The sequence below is a fragment of the Canis lupus genome, chromosome 20 (assembly GCF_048164855.1).
Source record: "Canis lupus baileyi chromosome 20, mCanLup2.hap1, whole genome shotgun sequence".
In the NCBI taxonomy this organism is placed as follows: Eukaryota; Metazoa; Chordata; class Mammalia; order Carnivora; family Canidae; genus Canis; species Canis lupus.
In genome coordinates this window covers 45,939,138-45,946,047 of record NC_132857.1, presented here as the reverse complement: position 1 = coordinate 45,946,047, position 6,910 = coordinate 45,939,138, and the positions used below count along the sequence as shown (strand labels likewise).

The window sequence follows — 6,910 nt, the reverse complement described above, 5'->3', positions numbered from 1 at the left end:
ACAGCTTAATTGACCCAGGTGCTCAGGCCAAACCTCAGTGATCACCTTTGAAATTTTTTTTTCTCAATCCATCACCAAAGTTGTATTTGTTTTACCTTAACATGAGACACCGATTTTAAAAACAAAGCAAAATGAAGAAACAAAAACCCATGGTGCTCATAAAGGTGGTGCAGGTAGCCAGAGGTAGTGCCTACTGCCCTAAACATCCTAAGGGTTCACTTACTCTGTGTGTCCCCAATGGCCCCTGCACAGCCCTCATACCCCCATGTGAAGTGTATGTGAATTCAAAGAAAGATTCAAGTTTTGATAGCAGATTCCTTCCTGTCTTTGCCTCAAATTCCCTTCTCTCCAAATGTCTCCAGTTTATCCCCAGAGCTGACATGGACTCACCACTTGGCTGCATCGAGTATACAAAAGGGGTAAAATATCTTCTATATAAATAAAAAAGGTGAGCCGAGCATCTCAGGTTTCTAGGGACTGCCTCCTGGCCTCTTCTCAGCTGTAGCCCAGCCCGGGGCCCTGCACTTGTTCTGTGTAATTTCCCCACAGCACTATCTTGCAGCCCTCATTGGGGCTTGTCTGGCTGAGGCCTCCAAACCCACTGGGTGCGTCCCCATGCTTCCCAGCGGGGCGGAGCATTCACCGAGGGCGAGCCCTGCCAGGGCACATCTGACCGGCCCCACTAGATCTTGCTTTTGCTCCACAAGCAGTTCTGAGACGGATGGACTCGACCGCGTGAGGCTCCAGACAGAGCCCCTGCGCTGCCTTTGCCTACCCTCCCGCTAGTGAGTAGCAGCGCGGGTGCAGCCTGGATGCGGTTGCTAATCGGTTAAGGACTCAGGGTGACCGGCGGTGGGGGTTTGTCTTTAAGATGGATGGAGGTGTAGGAGACAATGGCCTGGGCAGTCGGTTGGGCCAACAGGTCCTTTTCATGCCGGAAGGTTCGGTGAAGGACTTGATGACACTGAGGTTGTACAGCTGGCTGACCTTGAATGAGGTTGGGCACTTCTTTTCCACGCAGGTGCACCCGTTCTGTCGCGACCACCGTTGAAGGCCAGGTGTAGCAGGTTCCTAGCCAGGACCCTGGAGAGCCTGGGGCGCAGGCTCGTTGGTCTCCTTGCTCTATCCATCCGGGCGGCCGAAGGACCAGCTGTTAGTGCCGCGCGGCCCTGCAGTAGGACCTGAACACCGAGCGGAACTGCGTTGGCCAGACACGTTTGAGAACTCCAGCTTGACCCGCTGGCCTCCCGGCAGGATGGTAGTTGTCTAGTAGTCCATCCGGTTGCTGTTGGCTTCGGGGTCCTGGCAGTACCTTCTGCATGCGCTCCAGGATATTGCCCTGGCTCGCCCCTCGCTGTCACCCACCAGCAAGAACTTGAGCAGGTAATTGTAGCTCTTGACCAGGCAGGGTCCCCATCCTTGCTCCAATGCACGCAGGCCACAACCCTGTGCTTCTGGTGCTGGCTGGGTAGGAGCGCGGGGGCATCTGCTGGGAGCCCTCGGACACCCTATTCGAGGTGTTTCAGGAAGCAGTGCCTGACGCCCGGCCTTGGCACCACCTGCCCCCCCTCAACCTGAGGTTTCTGCTTCTGCTAACAACCTCCATACAGTTAGTATGTCTTTCATGGGTAACTGAAGTAGTTTCTAAACCGGTATTCTTGCTTCTGCTTTTGCTTCCATGATACATTCTCCATATAACAGCCAAGATGGTACTTTACACGTATAAATCATATCAAGGCTCTCCTATGATAGTCCTTAATACTCCCCACAGACCACACTGCACCCATGCCCCTTTGGATACACGGTAGGATTGTGTTTACCTGCCTTATTGTGGGTGAGAGGCTTTTTGTGGCTTGTCCTGGACAATAAGTTTTGAGGGTTTTTTTTTTTTTGAGGTTTTTTTTTTTTAAAAGATTTTATTTTTTTTTTAAGAGAGAGCGTGCATGTGTGAGAGCATGAGTAGGTGGTAGGAAGGGCACAGGGAAAGGCACAAGCACTCTCTGCTGAGTTGGGACCCCAATGCCAGCTCCATCCCAGGACCCTGGGATCATGACCTGACCTGAAGGCAGATGTTTAAGTGACCAGGCCAACAAAATGCCACTGGTCAATGAGTTTTAAGCAAAAATGACAGCTGAGTTACTGAGGCAGAGTATTTAATTGCTGTTTCAAGACTCTCCAGAATCTACTCTTGCCCCTGCCATGGAGACTGGCATGTTCCAGACAGTGGTGATTTCATTAGCATGGGTCCTAGAGTGAGGCTAAGGATGGTTACCATAGCAGAATCTTTAGCTAACCGATGATAGACATACAGTGCAATCATGAAGAATGTCTATTTTTTTAAGTCACTGAAATTTTCTTTTGTTACTACAATATAACCTCCCTATCTTGATTGATGTTCTCTGCTGCTTGAAACATGTCCCATATGGATAGAGTTCCAACATATTTTGAATAAAATACAAATCCCTTACTATGACCTGTCAGCCTATGTGACTTGTCCCCTGCCTACTTCTTGATTCTTGGTTGTTATACTCTAGGCATACTGCCGTTCAATTCTACTCCTGAAACCAGTATTATACAATATAATAACTAACCAGAATTTTAAAAAATGAAAAAATAAAATTAAATTAAAAGAAAGAAAAGAAAAAAGAACTCTGTGCTAATAAATTTAAGTAGTTTAGTTAGTAATTTGTTACACAGCTATAGTTAATCAACACAGCAGCTATGACCAGCACTAATGTGGGTTCCCTGATCTGCTTTTTCTCTCCTCCAGAATGACACTGAAGATTCTTCTCTACTCTAGGACAGCATCCTAACTGTCTGTGGTCATGGCAGGCCATTTGACTAATGGTTAGTTGAAGTCACATTTGTCACTTCAGGTATATCACAAGTTGGGGAAACACCAAGGGCAGTGTATCTAGACAAAGTAGACAGAGGACAAGTCACACAGGCTGACAGACCATGGCAAGGGATTTGCATTTTATTCAAAATAATATATATATATAATCATATCATATATATCATATATATCATATATATCATATATATATATCAGGGTGCATGTATCCATTTGAATCTGTATTTTTGTATATTTTGGGTAAATACCTAGTAGTGTAATTGCTGTATTGTAGGGAAGTTCTATTTTTAACTTTTTGAGGAAGCTCCATATTGTTTTTTGGAGTGGCTATACCAGTTTGCATTCCCACCAACAGTGTAAGAGGGTTCCCCTTTCTCTGCATCCTCACCAACATCTGTCATTTCCTGATTTGTTCATTTAGCCATTCTGACTGTTGAGAATGTGATTTTGATTTGTATTTCCCTGATGCTGACTGATGTTGAGCATCTTTTCATGTTGTCTGTTAGCCATCTGGATATCTTTTTTGAAAAATGTTTATTCATGTCTTCTGTCCATTTCTTAACTGAATTATCTGTCTTTTGGGTATTGAGTTTGGTAAGTTCTTCTTTTTTTAAAGATTTTATTTATTTTATTGAGAGAGAGAGAGATAATGAGAAAGAGCACAAGCACAGGCAGGAAGAGAGAGAAGCCCAAACTGGGCCCAGTCCTAAGACCCCAGGATCACAACCTGAGCCAAAAGCAGACAACCAGCTGAGCCACCCAGGTGCCCCAGAGTTTGGTAATTTCTTTATACATTTGGGACACTAGCCTTTTGTCAGATATATCATTTTCAAATATTTTCTCCCATTCTGTAGCTGCCTTTAGTTTTGTTGATTGTTTCCTTCACTGTGCAGAAGCTTTTTATCTTGATGGAGTCCTAATAGTTCATTTTTGCTTTTGTTTCCCTTGTCTCTGGTGATGTATTAGCACACAGTTCTATAGGTCAGAAGTTTGAGTGGGCTTAATTTGGTTTTGTGCTCAAGATACCATAAAGCCAAAATCAAGGCTGAGCTGAACTTTTGCCCAGGAAAGGATCCACTCCCAAGCTCATTGAGGTCATTGATAGAATTCCCTTCCTTGCAGTTATAGAACTGAGTTCTCTGTTCTTTGCTGGCCACTCTGTGTTCCTGGAGACTACTGGCATCTTCTCACGTGGCCTCCATCTTCAGACCAGCAATGGGACTTGAAGTCCTTCTCATTCCTCCGCTTATATCCTTTCTCTGCTTTTCTCAGGAAGCATTATCTTCAATCTACTGTATTGTTTTCAGATCTCTCATTCATCTCTTTTTCTTCTTTTGCCATCTAAACCTCATTTTCTTTACCTTTTTTTCTCCTATCTCTTCCTAAGACCAGTCTCATTCTTTTCCTCTCTCATGGAATCATCTTTTTGTCTATATAAACATTTCAAATATTTGTCTTGCTGGAACTTTTATGATATCTACACTTTCATGTTACATTTGAATAAGTAATGCAGGTCCCCACCTCATCCTCACTTACTGGGAGATGCTTTTGCCCATGAGATCAATCTTCAGGATGAATTTTTCCTTGGAACATCCTCTTTGTACTAATTTTCCTCACTAAAATTTCAGTCATTCTTGTCTCTCTAATGCTCTCTCTAGGAGTTCTCACAGAAAATCCAAGGTCACAGTGGCTATTTCTTTTATTACCCCTATGTGTGTTTTTTGACTTTCCATATATCATTGTCTAAATTTAATCTATCATATATACATATGTGAGAGTGTGTATATATATGTGTGTGTGTCTATGTATATACGTAGCGATTGCACTATGTATATACATGGTGCATGTGTGTGTATATGTGGGTATATATTGCAAGCAACATATATATGGAAAAGGCCATGTGTGTGTATACATCAAGTCCAAATAGTCTATATTGTCTATATATGTATACGTATTGCCCTTTCCAATACTGCTTCTGAAAATTTTCCAGACTAGGTTTTGCCAATCTCAATGAAGTGGAAGATTATGGTGTCTTTCCCAAGCACTCTCTAAGATAAAATATTTGCTCTGTGTTTATACTCCACCCAGTTAGAGCCTTATCCGTGAGGGGAAGACTTGTCTTTCCATCTGTGTAAAAATATTGGTTAAATTTTGTTTAGGCCATAGGAGAATATTACTTCAACAAGCACTTGTACGGTCTGGAAAACTTTAGGAAATAGACAAAAGTTAAGGCTGCAGGATACTAATCCTTTAGTTGCTGAATAGAGAATATAATCTTTATTTGAGAGACAGCTCTTCTTTAAGAGATCTAATTTGTACAAAGTGATATTGAGAGATTATCGTATTTAAAATGTGTACTCTGTATTCTCTTCTAAATATTAGACATTATATCCCACTTTTTTTTTCATAGACTTTCAAGCAACCTTTGCCCATTGGGACCTACTTAAACTTTTTCATTTTCTCAGCAAGTGTTGCTACGTGAGACCACTCTTATGTGCATCATATCATCTAAATTAGAGTTATTAGATTGGACTCTGGTATCATGCCTCTGACCTTCATCAGAGGTCTCTGTAAGGACTGTCATGATTCTTCTGCATTTGATGTTAAACAGGGGCTGAGAATGTTTACTTTTAGATCATATATACCCTCTTTTCAATGTAGGAAATCTATAAGTTTGATATAAAGAAAAACTGTGTTTCCTTGAGGAACAAAATACAGTAAACTTCACCATATTTCCTCCTGCATATTGGCTGTTGAGAAACTGTGTATTTTAAGTTCAATCCCAGAAGTTGTGTTGATCCCTATTGTTGGAATATTGTCTGTTGCCTTCTAACTCAAACCTCCTCAGGCTACCATATGTTCAAAAAGGGAAAACTGCATCCTCATGTCTAAGGTATGTGTGTGACCATGTGAAACAGAAATAAGGAGAAAGAACAAATGTTAAGGTAGGGGAAAGTAGATGAAAGGAGGAGCATCAGGATCCAATGAAACCACCTGCCATCAACTAGATTGTTGCTTGAATCTCCCATCTGGCATTTAATTGTCAGAACTTAAATATCCTCTGTAAGCTTAGGTTTTCTCATCTGTAAATTGGTAATGAAAATACCTGCCTCTTAGAGTTATTGAGAGGATCAATAAAAATACCTCTGTAATTAGTATAATGTCTGGTTCTTACAAAAAACTCAATCAATGGTAGCTCTGATTGTTCTTTTTATAAATATTATTGAAGAAGAAAGATTGGGGAAATATCAACAAAAAAGTCATCGCTTCTCGGCCTTTTGGCTAAGATCAAGTGTAGTATCAACAAAAAAGTCAACAGCCTCAAAATAAAACTATTAGGGAATTGTCTTTAATATATTTTATGAGATTAAGTTGTGCAAAGCCTCAAACTCCAGGAAAACTATGACATGGTAATGTTTTCCCTCCAAGAATTCTTTTTTTTTCCCCTTTCTCTTTCTATTACTTCTTTCAGGATTCATAACTAATTGTGGCCATCAATTGTTCATGTGTTCATTCATTCTTTTATTTGTTCATTCATTCATTCATTCATTCAAAGGTATTTGCTATAATCTGCTTTTTCCAGATACTGAGTTAGGTACTGGGGGCATAATAGTTAAAACAGTCACAGCTTTGCCTTTGTGGAGAGCCCAGCCTAGAGAAGGAGACAAAGTCTATTACAAGGGGTAATTGTATATGCCTCCTCTTATTGCAAGCAACAGTGACCCAGTGAGCTATTTCTCACAAAAGTCTTAATTAATCCTTCTAGGATTATTTATGACTAATGAAAAGCTCCTGAAGAGGTGAAGGCTTAATCCAAATAAATGAATATCTAATGACAGAAGTTCTGTTAATGTGGCACCAAGAGTAAAACAGATATTTAAATCAAATGCTCTGCTGAGAACTCCTCAAATCCCACCACATAGTTAACTCCTATTTTGCCAGGAAGTAGGGTTTTGATATTCTTTGTGCATAGTGATTGTTAAACAATAAAGGATGTTCTGAGCCCCATGCCCCCAAAGTGACACTTTCCCTTCTTATATATAAGCTGAAGGCAAG

General features: G+C 41.3%; 1 pseudogene; it reads left to right on the top strand.

Moving 5' to 3' along the window:
* The first annotated feature begins 6,116 nt into the window (after window positions 1-6,116).
* On the top strand, window positions 6,117-6,295 carry LOC140612162 (U2 spliceosomal RNA; annotated as a pseudogene).
* The last annotated feature ends 615 nt before the right edge of the window (window positions 6,296-6,910 follow it).